Source organism: Pan paniscus, chromosome 16 (assembly GCF_029289425.2).
Source record: "Pan paniscus chromosome 16, NHGRI_mPanPan1-v2.0_pri, whole genome shotgun sequence".
In the NCBI taxonomy this organism is placed as follows: domain Eukaryota; kingdom Metazoa; phylum Chordata; class Mammalia; order Primates; family Hominidae; genus Pan; species Pan paniscus.
Window position 1 is genome coordinate 53,706,853 of NC_073265.2, and position 18,339 is coordinate 53,725,191.

Sequence of the window (18,339 nt, forward strand, 5' to 3'; positions counted from 1 at the left end):
TAGTGAAACACTTTCTGAGGCTGTTCTGAAGAGCTGTCAGAATCTCAGTTGCTGGCATCCTGAGGAAATTCATGGTCTTAAATGTGTATGTTCTGCTTTTTATAAAACAACACCACCACACTGGGGAAGTTGGACTCCCTCCAGCAGTTGTGTGCATTTCTTAAAAAAGAGAGAGCAAGGGAGAGAAAAAAAATGTGCCCTGTGTTATGAAAAAGATTAATTTCCCCTTTCTTTAATCCTTCATATTCAGCGTTTATTTGCATTGAAATGCCTCCACTCATTATGCATTGATGTTCACTCAACTGTGAACCCTGCTTGTTGCATAGCTCTAGGCATTGGTTTTGCAGGGCCTGATCACTCTGGATTCCCAGGGAAAACCCACCCGATTCTTGTTGCGGCGATGCAAACATGTAGTATTCTCTTTTTCTGTTCAACCTCTGGAGAAAGGGGAAAGGACTGCTAATGTCCACTTCTTTGGCAGGGGGCATGTCGGGGGAGTCTCTTTCTGGCTTCCTGCAGACCCTACTATTAATGAAGCCATACTGGGTTCACTATGCAGCTAATAGTTTACTAAGCAGTAGCACCTTGAATTCTATGCTGGAGTTGTCTGGCTCTCTTAATACCAAAATAAAATTAGAAGGCAGGAGGTGAAGAGCCTAGGGAAGGAGGAAAAAAGTTTATTTGAACAACAGCCTGAGCATAGAGGTGTCTGGATTGATTTTTTTCTCCTGGATAGACTGTGTGCATGCCGAAAGAAAAACATCAGGAGCTGTGACAGATCAGGTTATGCAACCATTTTGTGTGCTGAGATAAGACAGTTTACAAGAACTTTACAAGTTTACAAGAACCCACCTCAGCATCCAAAATATGCAACTGGAGCCTCATTAGTAAATGGCAGAATAACATGGAAACTTCTCCTTTTCATGGTTAGACTGTGAAAGTCTGTCTTTAGTTCATATGGTGGTGGTGGTATAAGGTCTCTCTTTTATTTGTGGAGACACCAGGGAGGAAGTGTGGGAGAAACTTGGGGGTAGATGGCCTTCAGTTGCTCAGTGATGAATAGCACAATTTAAAGCCTAGTGGAAATTCTTAGCAGCCTGAGTGCAAACTTGCCCAGGAATAGCCTTTTAGGACTTTACAACACTTTGCTCTGACTGTGTAACTCTGGGACAGTGTGGCCTAAAGGAAGTTTCACATTTCTGAGCTGGTTTTTTGTTGCAGTCTAAATATCTGTACCCCCTTTTGAATAGTTGGGTTCAATTGCTGTCAATTTGTATAGTGCCTAAAGGTTTCAGCTTTTTTGTTTTTGTTTTTGTTTTTGTTTTTCCAGGCAGGACTCAGTCTCATTTATATAAAGTCAGAGTAGGGGGATATATGAAACTGGAGACTTTCTCTGACGGGGTTTAGGAAGCCTTGGCTTTATTGCTTCTCGGCCTTTTGGCTAAGATCAAATGTAGGAAGCCTTGGCTTTGCAGTTAGATGTTTGGAATAGAGTAAGGGTTTTTGTTTGTTTCTTGCTATAGCTAATCTGGAAAAAGAAAACTAGGTATCCCCTCTTTTAAGTCAGAAGTTTACATAAATTCATTTTTTCCTAGGAAGTAAGTGTGAAAAATTTAGACTTCAAAGCCCATTTATGTGGATTTCATTTAATTTAGTAAATTTTTAAAATGCACCTAGCCAAGATCAAGACAGCATGGGAGTTATTCTCAAAAAGTCAGCTCAAAAAGACGAGTAAACAGCAAGCATCTATTAAACTAAAGAAATCAGTGAACTTCAGTTTGTTAGGCCTGGGGAGGGACAGAAAATCCAATGATGAAGGAATTTTTTTTCCTAGAGATTCAAGTAGCCAAGCATACATCTGCTGCTCTGAGCTTCTGTGAATGTGTTCGGAGAGAGGTGATCCATACCACAGGCACCAGCAGCAACAAGGCATCCAGCATGTGGAGGGCTTTTCTACTTCTCTCATGCAGAGAAGAAAGAATACAGCCTCAGTGCCATCCTCTGACACAAATGAACTTGTGTAAATGTCCATTTATGTGTATGTACATAATGTGGCTTAATTCATAGGGTGACAACTGATAACCTGATCCATTTTCAGACTTCATTTGTGACAATGGAAAGTCCAGAGAGACAACCTAGTAAGTGTACCCTAGCTTGAGGTCAGAAAAATGGATGTGTATATAGTGAGTGGGACTGTGGAACAGTGGGGTGGTGGGGAGTTCCTGAGAATCCACAGAGGAATGTCACAGGAAGGGAGTGAGATAGTGGCATAAGGAGAAAAAAAAAATCAGTACAGAGGATTTAAGAGTCTAGAGCTGTACTGTCTATTATGGTAGCCACTAGCCACTTGTGGTTATGAAAATTTCAATTATATGAAATTAAGGATTCAGTTATTCAGTCACTGTTGACCATATTTCAAGTGCTCAAATAGCTACATGTGGCTAGCGACTTCTGCATTGGACAGCACAGGTATAGAACATTTCCATCGCTGCAAAAAGTTCTGTTGGATAGTGCTTGTCTGGAGCAGGGGTTGGCAAACTTTCTGTAAAGGGTCAGATAGCAAATATTTTAGGCTTTACACAGGCCATGCAGTCCTTGTTTCAACTGTTCAACTCTGCTGTTGTAGTAAAAATGCATCTATAGATGATAATGTAAATGAATGAGCTTGGCTAGAGCCAATAAAACTATTTTTTTGTTTGTTTTTTAAGACAGTTTCATTCTTGTTGCCCAGGCTGGAGTGCAGTGGCAAGATTTCAGCTCATTGCAACCTCTGCCTACCGGGTTCAAGCGATTCTCCTGCCTCAGCCTCTCAAGTAGCTGGGATTACAGGCATGTACCACCACGCCCGGCTACTTTTGTATTTTTACGGGGTTTCTCCATGTTGGTCAGCCTGGTCTCAAATTCCCGACCTCACGTGATCCGCCCGCCTCAGCCTCCCAAAGTGCTGAGATTACAGGCGTGAGCCACCGCACCTGGCCTGAAATTTGAATTTCATATCATTTTCACATCATGAAATAGTCTTTTGATTATTTAACTGTTTAAAAATGTAAAAATCATTCTAGCTCATGGGACATGTTAAAACAGGTGGTGAGCCTGATTTGACCTGTGAGATGCAGTTTGCCAACCCTTGGTCTAGAGGAACAGTAAATCAAAACTTAAGGTTTGTTTACTATGTAGGACATCTGATCACTTGAAAATTTTTAGTGGTTCTTCGAGGCTTGAGAACTTTCTCTGGCTGAAACTTGGAGTTCACTGCAGGAATGTTTACCTTCCTTTGTTCCCTATTTTTGCAGTCTAGTTCTCTCCAATGGCAGAGTCATGCTCCTTCAGTGGGAGATGACTACTGGAATGTTTAATCCTTAATTAAATCATGCCTAAGTCTAAAACACTAAACCCTTCTCTGTCTCCACCTGCTAAGTAGCTGAATCCTCACTTGTAACTTTGTCTAGTATACATTGGAAGTTCGCTGTCACCTGGGATCAGTTCTGCCCCTGTACTGTCTAACAACATGACTATTGGTGGACCAAAGAGAGATTATTTTTCCTAGACCAGAAAGGTTTACTTTTTATCTTTAGCTATCAACCCCTCCCCCCACCTTTTTATGACCTCACTTTATCTCCAAGTCACATGCTATCTTGAGTGGCACTGTTGAAGGATGCCCCAGGATAAGGGAAAAAAGGTAAGATAAATGCAAAGCAAAATAAAATGGTCAAGGACACAGGAAGGACATAATAGGGGCTAGGATGTGGGAGGCCTTGAGAATTAAGGTAAATTTGTTTGCTATGGAATGAGATGGAAGTCTTAGGAGGCCGTCATGAATAGATGTTTCACAAGTGAAAGCTGGGTGGGAGGGCTCACTTAAACATGGACTGAATGCCTACTGTGCACTAGATAGTATGCTGGGCAATCAGAGATGAATAGCAGATAAGGAAAAATAAAAGCTACAATCCTTAGAATGGTGGGTTGGAGAAGGACAGAATAAGACTTTTAGATAATAAAAGGCAACAAGATTTAGTGATATAGGATGGTGAGGGGAAAAGGGATATATAGAGGGATTAGAAATGGGTGCTTTGGGGAGAAAAGCAAGTGGTAATCCTAAAAGAAAAAGCTGGAGAACAAAGGATAAAAAATTAGGAGGTTGGTACTTTGCTGAACTAAGGGGTAAAATGGATGAAACCATCAGGAGCTGTGATTGCTCTTCTGTTCTTTGTGGATGCCCATGTTCAGATCCCCTACGGCCCTTTCCTCTCTGTGGTTGAAGGACAACTACAGAAGAGGTGTCTTCTGTGTTATAAGGTGCAATACTCCCCCCAGAGACCTCTCTATGAGGAAGTCTGATCCAGCGAGAGTTCTACTGCCCACGAGGGGATAGCGTTAGGTTCGAGCTCTCTAATCCAGGTTTCTTTGAGTTTATCTTGGTTCTAACCGGCACGCCGGGTTTTCCAGCATTCCCTGAGCTAAAACTCCCTAATCTGGGCTCCGGGTGAGCGCGCATTCCGAGACCCAGGATTTCGCTCCTTCATCCAGGTTCCGGGTTTCCCCTGCGCTCACCGGCTCCAGACTCCACACAAGCGCGGAATCCGGATCCGAGGGCCTGGCAGTCCAGTGTCCGCGTCTTCCGGGTGACTCTGGTTGTCCCGGATCGCGGCGGCGGCGGCGGTGGAGGCGGCTGAGGGACCCGCGGCCCCGGACACAGCGGCACCGGCCGGGCGGGGCGGAGAGGCGCGGGGAGGTGGCAGAGAGCCGGAGCCGGAGCCGGAGCCGGGGTGGGGTGGGGGGGAGGGGCTGCGGGAACGGATGGCGGCCTGGGCCCCGTAGCAGCGGCGGCTCTACGGCCCGGGGCCCCGGGCGGGCGGAGGTGGCGGCTCCCGGGACCGGCCGCGCGGTGAGTCCGGAGCTTTGTGTGGAGCCGGGACTGGGGGAGGAAAGAGGCGGCGGCACCGATGGGGCGCGGGGCTGAGGGGATCTGATGGGGGCCGGGGGCGGCGGCGCTGCCTGACGGAGGAAGTGGGGGTTGGGGGGGCTGGGGCGGAGCGAGGGGAAGGTGTGTAGGGGGGGTCGTTGCGTGGGTGGGGGAGGGGGCGTCGAGGGGCGCGGGGTGAAGTTCAAAGCGTGGCCACGGCCGGTTCAGGCTGAGGGTAGGGGTGCCCGGGAGGGGATTAGGGTCTGGCTAGGTTATGGGAGCAGGCCAGAGAGTTTCTGAGGCGAGTCTGGGTATGTTGAGGGCGCTCGGGGCGACTGGGGCCAGTCAGGGAGTTGGCGGGGGAGGGGGGGCGGGGGCGGTGGGGGTTGTTCAGAGCATAGGGTCGGAAGCAGGACGTGTGCGTGACCTAGGAGTGGGGAGCAAGGTGGCTGGGATCCTGCAGTAAGTAGGTTGTGGGTGTGTGCCCCTAACAGTCTTCAGGTCACATTTACTCCTGTCCTTTTCTTCAAGATGGAGGGATCCCTGGGCCTGGACCTCAACTGCTATCCTTGTACCCCCGGGAGGGTTTGTGACCCTATCCTGTTTGGAAAACCCATGCTGCCCTCTTTTCCCTTTATGTGTAATTACGGTTGGATCATCTCTGTGCTTTGCTCAGATTCTCCTTCCTCCCTCTGGGGTTGAGGAGGAGGAGACACATCTGACCAATTAATGTGTGTTTGTGAAACAGGCAGCAGCAAACAGTCATTTCAGCTTCTAGGAATTAGGCTCACACAGGGTGGAGAGATCAGAGCCCTTCAGGGGGAATATTTCTGAACAAATCACGGATGATTAAATTCTCTAAGAAACAGCTACCTACCTAAATGAGAGTGGGAAAGATGGGGAAGAAAGCCTGTCTGTTTCCAGCCATGTGTCCAGAGCCTAAGGGGTTGAGGAGAGTCCCCAAGCCCCTACAGGCCTCCCTTTTCTGTATTAGGCTTTGCTCTGCAGCCTTGAGTTAATTTCACCCCTGCTGCTTTGTCTTGGGGGAGGGAGTGCTGGTTTAGGCTGTTGTGAGGAGATGACTGTTCTGCTGCCACACACAATAGTCGTGTCATTTTATCGGGAGCGCTACCCCAGGGCTGAGAACTGCTGCAGCAGAGATAAACCGGTCCCTCTCACCCGCCTATTGTGTACACAGTGAAGGTCATAGGTTCAAGTCTTGTCTGAGAGCTTTGGATATGCTCCATCTCCCAGGCTCCTCAGTGCCATTTTCTTCCTTTTCCAGACTGGGGCTTGCCATTGGAGGAGGCCAGAGAGAAAGGCTCTTCTTTTTGAGTGAGGAACAATGCAGAGCTCATTGGCACACATTTTTCAGAAGAATAAGGGATGCCAGCCATGTTGTGCCTGCCTCTTTGGCTAGCCTGTACTAAGTTGTGAAGGAATAGTGTCTGGTAGACTCAACTACGATGTTTGTTTCAGACCCTTAAGGAAGAAGACTTCAAGGGAAGGTTCTACTCTTAGTTGAATCATCATATTTAATTCTTTTATATGAATGGAACACTCATGCAGTGATTTTTGTTTGTTTCCGAATACCACTAAAAACCTGTGCAGGGTTAAGATGGGGAGTCAAGCCCAGGTGTGGTGGCTCATGCTTGTAATCTTGGCACTTTGGGAGAATGAAGCCAGAGGATGGCTGGAGCCCAGGAGTTTAAGACCAGCCTGGGCAACAAAGCAAGACCCTGTTTCTTTAAAAATAAAAAATAAAAAAGTCAAGAACCAAGTACCTTTTTAATGGTGGCTTCCTGGTCAATAATAATAGCACAACAAAAAAGCCACAGAATTTGCCTATCTGGGCAAGGGCTGTGGGAACAAACCTTTCAATATTTATTTTAACTCTAATGAAAGGACATGAGTTGCTCATTGTGCAAAAGTCTATATCTGCCTCTGTATTAAGAAATTTGCCAAAGAAATAAACATTTTTGAAAAAATATATGGGTCTTAGGGATTATTAGTGAGAGAAGGATGAGAACAAACTAGAAGGAATCCTATTGTACATATCTGATAAAAGTGCTCAAATAATATTTATGTACTATTAGTTGTGTAAAAAATTATTTGGGACCAGGCATGGTGCTCACACCTGTAATCCCAGCACTTTGGGAGGCTGAGGCAGGAGGATCACTTGAGCCTAGGAGTTTGAGAGTGGCCTGGGCAACATAGTGAGAACCCATCTCTACAAAAATTAAAAAAAATACAGCTAGCTGGGCATAGTGGCACATGCCAGTGGTCCCAGCTACTCAGGAGGCTGAGGTGGGAAGATCGCTTGAGTTCAGGAGTTCGAGACCAGCTTGGGCAACATGGCAAAACCCCATCTCAACAAAAAATATAAAAAATATTAGCTGGGTGTAGTGGCATACGCCTGTGGTCCCAGCTACTTGGGAGGCTGAGGTAGAAAGATCTCGTTGAGCCCAGGAGGTTGAGGCTGCAGTGAGCTGTGATTGCACCGCTGTACTCCAGCCTGGGTGATAGAGCAGGACCTTGTCTTTAAAAAAAAAAAAAAAAAAAAAATTTTGGGCCTGGAAAAGAGGTTTCCATTTAGGACATTAAATACAACTTTTCTTTAAAAAGAGATTAGAAGTAAAACTCATTGTGAGTGGGGAATTGTATATAATGTGCTGTGTACACAATAGCCAATCATTTCCCATAGGATAGTGTTGAATAAGAACTTTAGCCTTTGGTTTTGGTAAAGGTCTTTCTGAGGCAATTAGTCTGTCTATGGTGCCTCCCTTATCCTTTTATTTCAGTGAGTTTCTTTAAATGATGGCCTGCCACTGAGGTGTTGGGCCTTTGATAGGAGGGAACAGGTTGTTCTGACCTTTATATATTTTTTGATAACAGAACTGTCTTCAGGCCTTACTGGAGGTGTTGTCTGTCTTTAGACTATTTCCAACTCTGTGTCCTAGGAATATTTGAGTGAAGCCTCAGCTAAACTGAGTCCAAAGCTTTTTGCTCTTGGGCTCTTGGCATTTATTTCTGAATGCTGTCAGGTGACAGTGAAGGCAGAAGCCTCAGATTAAATTTGTCCTGATTAGATTTAGTGGCTTCAGAGTTGGGCCCTTGCCACAAGGAATCTCATGTGAGTCTTCTGATTGTGACCATCATTCAAAGAGTGCTTTGGATTCCCCCCCAACTACCCGTCCCAGCTTCTTGGTAGAAAAAAATTTCCTTGTGATAGAGGTCTAGAAAGTTGGACAGATTAGTGCTTATTTTGTGAGGATGTGGAAGCATAATTTTGGCTCCTGGTAGCAATTATGTTGCAATTAGCATATAGCAACTAAATGACTGGAACACAATAATTTGTTGAGGGGTTTACTGATTGCTCTGTCAAGTGGAAGTGCCACTCCTTATTTATTTTATTTATTTGACTCAGAACACTATTGCCTGAGCTTAGCCATGGAGGCTAAGTATAGCAATGATATGTGTTCTCCAGAAGTTCCCACTCTGCTTCCTCTTTGTAGTTACTTCTTTTCCAGGTACCTTAGTACTTGTACTGCCCTTTTCTCCTACTCTGAAGGTAGCTAAGCAATTGTTATTTCCCTCATGGAAAACTGGTCATGGATGGGAATACTGCCAGGCAGATGGGATTAGCCTGAGATGAGGCAGCCTTATATTGTGTGGGAAGTTTTCTTTTCAGTCTCTTAATTCTCTCTTCTACTTGATTTTTCAAAATCAGTTTCCTTTAAAGAAAACAAACAAAAACCCCACAAAATGCAAAATATCGTAATGTATTAAATATGCCTTCATGATACCTCTGTTATAAAAGTTGTCTGTGACAGACAAAATGAAGATAGGTGATGTTGATTGGCAGGTTCTGGGTCCACTAAGTGTCAGTGAAGGACTCTTTTCGCTAGGGAACAGGTAATTCACCAAAGCACCTGCCTAGCTGGGCATGTGGAATTGGCAGCAGCTGTGTAGCTGAAGAGGGATTACTGAGCAGGTGGTTGAAGAATCACATGCCACAGTGACAAGAAAATACTTGGTCTTCCGTGGTTTAGATTCAGTTTGTATGTGTGAAATTGCACTTTGTTTCACATTTCTTAATGCTTGTTGATTTGTTAGTAAGATGGTAATAGAATAGAGAAAGAGATTCTTCTGTAACTGTGGTTTTTTAGATCACTCAGTAGCATGCCCTAGACATGGCCCTACACGGCTCTATTGTATTTATGGGAGTTCTGGCTTTATGCTTTGTGCATGGGAGGGAAATAGTGGTAATTCAGTGTTTCTAGTACTTGTTTATTAAAGGGAAATGGGAAGGAGAAAATTTCTTGCTTTCAGTATGGTGAAAAAGATTTAGCCTACTGGGTGGATACCTAATAGGTTTTATGCAAATGATGTAATTGACTTTTTGTGGAAGTCTACCTGACATGCCTTACTCAAGACATTTGCATGTGTTTTTATATTATGAATATATTTCCCCACATGAAGTTTGCATCTCTTCGGTTGTTTGTTTGTTTTTTTTTTTTGAGACGGAGTTTCGCTCATGTGGCCCAGGCTGGAGTGTAATGGTGCGATCTCGGCTCACTGCAACCTCTGCCTCCCAGGTTCAAGCAATTGCTTGCGTCAGCCTCCTGAATGGCTGGGTCTACAGGCGCCCACCACCATGCCCAGCTAATTTTAGTATTTTTAGTAGAGACGGGGTTTCATTATGTTGGCCAGGCTGCTGTAGAGCTCCTGACCTCAGGTGATCCACCCACCTCGGCCTCCCAAAGTGCTGGGATTACAGGTGTGAGCCATCATGCCCTGCCAGTTGTTTTTTACAATTTTTAGTTTCTCCCAGCACCTTTGTAACTCTTTTCCCTGACATTGACATTAACATCACTTGTTAGAACCAAGTCATCACCAGAAGAAATGATGTTAAGGAACATCACCACTAAATATTTATCTTAAAAACGGATATAGGCCGGGCGCAGTGGCTCATGCCTGTAATCCCAGCACTTCGGGAGGCTGAGGCGGGCAGATCACCTGAGGTCAGGAGTTTGAGACCAGCCTGGCTGACATGGTGAAACTCCATCTCTACTAATAATACAAAAATTAGCCAGGCTTGGTGGTGCACTCCTGTAATTCCAGCTACTCGGGAGGCTGAGGCAGGAGAATCGCTTGAACCTGGGAGGTGGAGGTTGCAGTGAGCTGAGATTGCGCCATCGCACTCCAGCCTGGTCAACAAGAATGAAACCCTGTCTCAAAAAAAAAAAAAAAGAAAAAAAGAAAAAAGTTAGCGGGGGGGTATAGCATTTCCTGTAACTTGGGAAAAGACTATTTGAGGTTTTCTGAAAATTCAGATTTTTTAATAGATTATCATCTTCTGTTAATATGATTTTCTCTTTCATATGTTTGTGCCACTATAATAGGAATGCCATAGAGCCTAAAACTTGTAAGCAAGTAACTTTGTGTTTATTTTCTGACCTTTTTAGTGCCTTCCATTCATTTTCTATATTAGGCCAACAGGTTGTGTGCCCCTTCTCTTGAAACACATACACACACGACCTAATGGAATTCACAGGGTACTAATTAACGGATGATTGAAGAGAAATGAGCCATATGAACTGTTTTAAAGTTCAGAAATCTCTTTCCCACAGCCCAAGTGGAGTGAAGGCTCTTTGAGGGAAAGTGAGGCCAGACTATGACTCAGGTCAGGGCCTATGGAGCACTGCGTAGATGGGGACATTTGCAGTGATCTACCTAAACCTAAGCTAGCTTTAAGTGGAAGCCTAGCGACAGCAGTTAATTGTTTAGTATTCACTTCTAGGAAAGAATGTCAAGTTCTTGATTTCCTCATACGAAGCTATGGCAGTTTTTTATGTTTGTTTTATTAAAACTGTTCACAAACCACTTATGCTTTCCTAGCACTCAGTAGTTTGCTTCCTTTTACCTTTCCCCCACCCCCATCTCTTATCCCACTTCCCTACCCTGAAGACTTCTCTAGCAGCTTGGAAACACTCTAATTACTGTAGCTATTATAGTCACAACCCAGATCCTCCACCTCCTTCTCTCTCACCCCTTTCTTTCTTCCCCCCTCCCCTTGCTCTAGCAGCAGGAGTTGAACTGCAGTCTCATGAGCACAGTCAGATCTATGAATGAGCTTTATATCTTGTCAAGGCAGAACTCCAGATCCAACAGGGCTAATTTTTCATGGTTCTCTTGCTGTTTGTTCTTGGATCAGAGTCCCAGAAATAAGAGATGGCAAATACCTGTCAGGTCATATCTAGTCCATCACTCAGGGGCAAACCTAGGATTTTTCTCTTGTCTCTGTGAGAAATTTTTCCTTCTTTCTTTTGCAGGTGAGAGCTGTCTGATGCCAGACAAGCTCTGAAACTGCCTTCTTTTTATTGTGTTCTCTGGTCATTAGTGTCTGGCCAACTTCTTTGGGGTTTTTTTCTTTTTTAATTCCATTTTTCAGGAATACTTCCTCCCAGCAATATCTCTACCCCTTCTTCAGTCCTTTCTTCTTGATTGTGGGCATCACCTTTGTGGATTCCTTTTGTACCATCAGTTATCTATGCCAGAAGTATCACTTTTCTGACCTTTGCCACAAGTGTCACTGTGGCCTGCTTTTAAGGAGGTACATTTGATGAAAACACAGGACATAAATTCTAGCAGGTGGTAATTAATAAAATACTTTAGAAAATATGTGCCTTGGCCCTGTGTGGTGGCTTACGCCTCTAATCTAAGCACTTTGGGAGGCCGAGACGGGCGGATCATGAGGTCAAGAGATCGAGACCATCCTGGCCAACATGGTGAAATCCTGTCTCTACTAAAAATACAAAAATTAGCTGGGCATGGTGGCGCACGTCTGTAGTCCCAGCTACTCGGGAGGCTGAGGAAGGATGATTGCTTGAATCTGAGAGACGGAGGTTGCAGTGAGCGGAGATCGTGCCACTGCATTCCAGCCTGGCAACAGAGCAAGGCTCTGTCAAAAAGAAAAAAGAAAATATGTGCCTTAAGTAACCCCTGTACTATATGAACAAATGTTGCTTCTTCTGTTCTAACACTTCTCTTTATGTGGATGAAATTTTATTTTTCTGTGTCTTTGTTACAGTTAAGATATTGTCTAAGAGTGTTATGTTTTCTTTACTAGTATGTTTTTTTTTTTTTTTTTCTTTTTTGAGGCAGGGCCTTGCTCTGTCACCAGGCTGGAGCATAGTGACACAATCACGATCACAGCTCACTGCAGGCTCAACCTCCTGAGCTCAAGCAATTCTCCCACCTCAGCCTCCCAAGCAGTTGGAAGTACAGGCAGGTGCCACCACACCCAGCTAATTTTTTTTCCTCCCTCCCTCCCCTTCCTCTCCTTCCTCTCTTTCCTTCCTTCCTTCCTCCTCTCCTTTCCTTTCCTTTCTTTTCTTTTCTTTTCCTTCCTTCCTTCCTTCATTTTCTCCTCTCTCCTCCTCCTTCTGCTTCTCCTTCCTTAAGACAGGGTCTCACTCTGTTGCCTAGGCTGGAGTGCAATGGTGCAATCACAGCTCATTCCAGCCTCAATGCCACCACACCTGGCTAATTTTTTTGTGTGTTTTTTTGTTTCGCTGCATTGCCCAGGCTTGTATTGAACTCCTGGGCTCAAGCCATCCTCCCACCTTGGCCTCCCAAAGTGCTGGGATTATAGGCGTGAGCCACTGTGACCAGCCCAATTTTTAAATTGTTTTTGTAGAGATGGAGTCTCACTATGTTGTGTGCCACTGCACTCCAGTCTGGTTGCCCAGGCTGGTCTCAAATTCCTGGACTCAAGCAGTCCTCCTTCCATGGTTTCCCAAAGTGCTGGGACTACAGACATGAGCCACAATGCCTGGCTAGTATAGCTTTTCAAAGAATAGAGGGGAAAAAATCATAGAATCGAGAGTCATAAAACCCAGATTCTGATCATTACTCTGCCTCTAATTAGCTGTTTATCCTTGTGCAAGTCATGCCCCTGTTTTCATGTGCCTCATCTGTGAAATGAACACATTAGACAGGATGAACACTGCGGTTCCATTTAGCTGTAGAATATCATGATACCAAGATTGAGAGTCAGGTTGACACTTGTAGTCCTAGCACTTTGGGAGGCTGAGGCAGGAGGATCACTTGAGCCCAGGAGTTGGAGACCAGCCTGGGCAACAGAGGGGCCTCATATCTTAAAAAAAAAAAAAACAAAAAACAATTCAGCCTGGCCAACATGGTGAAACCTTGTCTCTACTAAAAATACAAAATTAGCCGGGTGTGGTGGCACATGCCTGTAATCCCAGCTACTTGGGAGGCTGAGGCAGGAGAATCGCTTAAACTTGGGAGGTAGAAGTTGCAGTGAGCCGAGATCAAGCCATTGCACTCCAGCCTGGGCAACAAGAGATAAATTCCATTTCAATAAATACGTAAATAATTAGCCAGGTGGTGTGCACTGTGGTCCCAGCTCTTCAGGAAGCAGAGATGGGAGGATCGCTTGAGCCCAGGAGGTCGAGGCTGCAGTGAGCTGTGATCTCACCACTGCACTTCAGCCTTCACTCGCACAGAGCAAGACCCTATTTCCAAAAAAAAAAAAAAAAAAAAAAAAGATTATGGTGGAAGAACAGGACAAAAATATTTGACATAAGTGAGCATCTTTTTTTTTTTTATTGCTGGTCAAAAATATAGCCGGTATTCAGAAGGGCTAATGAGTGCAATTTCAGTTCCCTGGGGCTTGACTCTCATACTCTTTGATTTGTTTGGAAAGCTGTACTTTTTATTAGGCCATCTTTTTTTGGAGGGTTTTGTAGCCTCATTCTGCAGGCTCATCAACTTGCCACATATATCTTTTTCTAGTGTGCTTAAAACATAGGAGTGGAAATCAGAAAGCTGCAAAAAAGGCTGGCCTGGCGTGGTGGCTCACGCCTGTAATCCTAGCACTTTGGGAGGCCGAGGCGGGTGGATCAGCTTGAGGTCAGGAGTTGAGAAAGCTGCAGAAAAGGAACCTTAGCTTGTGAGAAGGAAGTTGTACCTGGAAGGATTTGCCATCTATCAATAAGAAGTAACTTTGTAAATTCAGTCAAGGATCTAATAATCTATTATATCTGAAATCTGGGAGCTAAATTGGACTGATTATGGAGGTTAGTTGGATATTTTTCCACTTTTGACTAGTCAGTAGAAATTCCACTTTGAATTAACTTCTTGGGACTGAGTACAAGTTGAGTTGCCCACAGTGTTTTGTTCGGAAAATAAAATTATGTTGTTATTTATTTATTTTTCACAGGGTCTTACCCAGCCTTGACCTAGTGGGTTCACCTCAGCCTTCCAAATAGCTGGGACTACAAAAGTGTGCCACCATGCTTGGTTAATTTTTGTAATTTTTTTTGTAGAGATGATGGTTTGCCATGTTGCTCAGGCTAGTCTTGAGCTCCTAGGCTCAAGCCATCCTCCTGCTTCAGCCTCCCAAAGTGGTGGGATTACAGGTTTGAGCCACTGCACCCAGCCAATTACGTTATTTTTAATGCTGAAAATGCACGTTGATGACATTTGCTGAAGTATGACGAACAAGGGGGTATCTCTGAAATAACCTCCTAAAAGAGACGAGAAATGAAAAGCTGGTTGGTAAGTGTTTCAGGAACTTTCAGATTGAGAGTAATGTTAGGAAGTATTTGCTTTCAAGCAGTTTTTTTTTTTTTTTTTTGAGATGAAGTCGCTCTGTTGCCCAGGCTGGAGTGCGTTGGCGCGATCTTGGTTCACTGCAACCTCCGCCTCCAGAGTTCAGGCGATTCTCCTGCCTCAGCCTCCTGAGTAGCTGGGATTACAGGCGTGTGCCACCACGCCTGGCTAATTTTTGTATTTTTAGTAGAGATGGGGTTTCACCATGTTGTTCAGGCTGGTCTCGAACTCCTGACCTCATGATCCACCCGCCTTGGCCTCCCAAAGTGTTGGGATTACAGGCGTGAGCCACTGCACCCGGCCTCTTTCAAGCAGTTTTAAGGAAATAAAATTACACAACCAAGTTGTTAATTCCCCATATTAGGATTTTTATCAGCATTTTTCAGTTAATTATTTGATATGGGACTTCGAGTAGCAGCTATTAATACTTATTGAATAGTAAGAGGATGCTGGTCTTTTAGTCTTTTGTTGTTGTTAACATAGCAAAATCATAGGTTTAATCTACCTTTGAACATTGGAAATAATGTTCACTGTTTTCAGATTTGTACTTAGAACATCTGTTGGTCCAGGCACGGTGGCTCACACCTGTAATCCCAGCACTTTGAGAGGCCAAGGCTGGCGGATCAGTTGAGGCCAGGAAGAGACCAGCCTGGTGAACATGGTGAAAGCCCGTCTCTACTAAAAATACAAAAAAATAAGCTAGGCGTGGTGGCATATGCCTGTAATCCCAGCTACTCAGGAGGCTGAGGCATTAGAATCATTTGAACCTGGGAGGCAGAGGTTGCAGTGAGCTGAGATTGCCCCCCTGTACTCTAGCCTGGGTGACAGAGCAAAATTGTGTCTTTAAAAAAAAAAAAAAAAAAAAAAAAATTCGTCTGGAGTAGAAAAGTTTGGTAGGCAAAACTTGTTGTTTTGGATCATTAAAAAGTCCTGAGAGTGCCTTGCTTTATTCCCAGCCATCTATAGCACATTACTAATTTTTAGTTCATCTAGAGGTTATTTGGGGAAGTGTTCCACTTGAATGTGAGATTTTAGAATGATTTATATTAGAAATATAAGTAGTTTGTTTGTTTTTTGTTTTTTTTGTCCCCCCAAGATGGAGTTTCTCTTTGTTGCCCAGGCTGGAGTGCAGTGGCACAGTCTTGGCTCACCGCAACTTCTGCCTCCCGGTTTCAGGCGATTCTCCTGCCTCAGCCTCCTGAGTAGGTGGCATTACAGGCACGCGGCACCACGCCTGGCTAATTTTTTATTTTTAGTGGAGATGGGGTTTCTCCATGTTGGTCTGGCTGGTCTCGAACTCCCAAACTTAGGTGATCCGCCAACCTCGGCCTCCCAAAGTGCTGGGATTACAGGCATGAGCCACCGTACCCGGCCAATATAAGTAGTTTTTTGTTTGTTTTTGTTTTTGTTTTGTTTGTTTGAGATGGAGTCTTGCTCTGTCACCCAGGCAGGAGTGCAATGGCACAATCTCGGCTAACTGCATCCTCAGCCTCCTGGGTTCAAGTGATTCTCCTGCCTCAGCCTCCCGAGTAGCTGGTATTATAGGTGTCTGCCACCACGCCCGGCTAATTTTTGTATTTTTTAGTAGAGATGGGGTTTCCCCATGTTGGTCAGGCTTGGTCTCAAACTCCCAACCTCAGGTGATCCACCCGCCTCGGCCCCCCAAAGTGCTGGGATTACAGCCGTGAGCCACCACACCCGGCCTATAAGTAGTTTTTATAGATGGTTTGAAAAAAGTGTGAAGTGCAGCATGGGGGTTGGATTGCAAAGTAGCCAAAGTGGGTACCACGAAACCTTTGGCTATCATACCACAGCATGAAATCCAGATGAGGCAGTTAGTCCACATTGCATGCTGGTACCACATTTCATGCTGGTACCTATAGTTTCTTAGACTGTAGTTCAGTATTTGTGGAGAAAGACAGCAGTGTCTGCTCTATCCTGTGTACAAAGTACAGCTAGTGTGGTCTTGGGATATTATCAGCAGCATACCTAGCAACATTCCTAGGTGGGCACTTTGTGTCTGGTTGAGATGAATTTTCATTCATATGAGTAGAAGTGAATGTTCATGAATATAAGACGGGTGCAGTGGCTCTTCCTTGTAATCCCAACGCTTTGGGAGGCCGAGGCTGGAGGATCACGTGAGCCCAGGAGTTCAAGGCCAACCTGGACAACACAGACCCCATCTCTACAAAAAATTTGAAAACCTGCCATGGTGGCACACTCCTGTAGTTCCAGCTACATGGGAAGTGGATCACTTGAGCTTGGGAGGTTGAGGCTGCCGTGAACTGTGATCATGCCACTTTACTCCAGCCTGGGCAGCAGTGAGACCCTGTCTCAAAAATAATAAAAAAAATAAAGACCAAGAATATACCTTGTAAATTTCAGCTACAAATTCTGAAATTCGGTGTAAAGCTCAGCATTTATCTGTTTTGGAACAGATGCTTCTAGAGCAGAGTTCTAAAGAATGGTATCAAAAATGAAACTATAAGAAAAGACATGGAATTGTAAAGCTTATGACATATATATCTGAAGGGTATATAAGGAAGGGAAGAAATTTGTTTCTACTTGGCATATGCTTTCAGATGTACTTCCCGTTCATAATTTGAAACCCGCCTATGCTTTTCTCCTTGAAGCATTGCTGTTCTTCCAGTTGCTTTGGCTTAAAACTTTTGACTCATATTTGGTTCTTTTTTTTTTGGAGGCAGAGTCTTGCTCTGTCGCCCAGGCTGGAGTCCAGTGGTGTGGTCTCGGCTCACTGCAACCTCTGCCTCCTGGGTTCAAGCAATTCTCCTGCCTCAGCCTCCCAAGTAGCTGGGATTACAGATGCCCACCACCATGCCCGGCTAATTTTTGTATTTTTAGTAGAGACAGGATTTCACCATGTTGGCCAGGCTGGTCTCGAACTGCTGACCTCGTGATCTGCCTACCTCGGCCTCCCAAAGTGCTGGGATTACAGGCATGAGCCACCGCGCCTGGCCTCATATTTGGTTCTTTTTTTCGTCCTCACCACCTCATCTGAATCATTCACCAAATTACGTATCTAAGCATTCACTAATTGGATAGCCTGACATTTAGCCTCACTGATTAGCCTTTTTCTTTTTTTTTGAGACAGAGTCTTGCTCTGTCACCCAGACTGGAGTGCAGTGGTGCGATATCGGCTCACTGCAACCTCCACCTCGTGGGTTCAAGCGATTCTCCTGTCTCAGCCTCCCAAGGAGCTGCGATTACAGGTGCGTTTCACTACGCCCAGCTAATTTTTGTATTTTTTTGAGATGGAGTCTCAGTCTGTCGCCCACACCCCATCTCAGTGCAGTGGCGTGATCTCGGCTCACTGCAACCTCTGCCGCCCAGGTTCAAGCAATTCTCCTGCCTCAGCCTCCCGAGTAGCTGTGATTACAGGCGCCTGCAACTGCGCTCGGCTAATTTTTGTATTTTTAGTAGAGATGGGGTTTCACCATCTTGGCCAGGCTGGTCTTGAACTCCTGACCTTGTGATCCACCCGCCTCGGCCTCCCAAAGTGCGGAGATTACAGGCGTGAGCTACCGTGCCTGGCCAATTTTTATATTTTTAGTAGAGACGGGGTTTCACCATCTTGGCCAGGCTGGTCTTGAACTCCTGACCTCAGGTGATCCTCCCGCCTCGGCCTCCCAAAGTGCTGGGATTACAGGCGTGAGCCACCACACCTGGCCTAACCTCACTTTTTTTTTTTTTTTTTTTGAGACTGAGTTTTGCTCTTGTTGCCCAGGCTGGAGTGCAATGGCACAATCTCGGCTCACTGCAACCTCTGCCTCCCA

At 45.0% G+C, this 18,339-nt stretch overlaps 1 protein-coding gene across 2 annotated transcripts in view; it reads left to right on the top strand.

Annotated features, from left to right (window-relative positions):
* The first annotated feature begins 4,629 nt into the window (after positions 1-4,629).
* The window catches only part of ZNF609 (zinc finger protein 609), a 224,708-nt gene continuing 210,998 nt past the window's right edge, over positions 4,630-18,339 (top strand). Inside the window, exon 1 of one of the 2 annotated variants that reach the window (XM_034938917.4) lies at positions 4,630-4,885. The gene's annotated coding sequence lies outside the window, so the exon portion shown is untranslated. Of the gene's footprint in view, positions 4,886-5,050; positions 5,215-18,339 lie in introns of those variants that run through there. The other variant, XM_055098315.2, reaches the window with a different exon arrangement.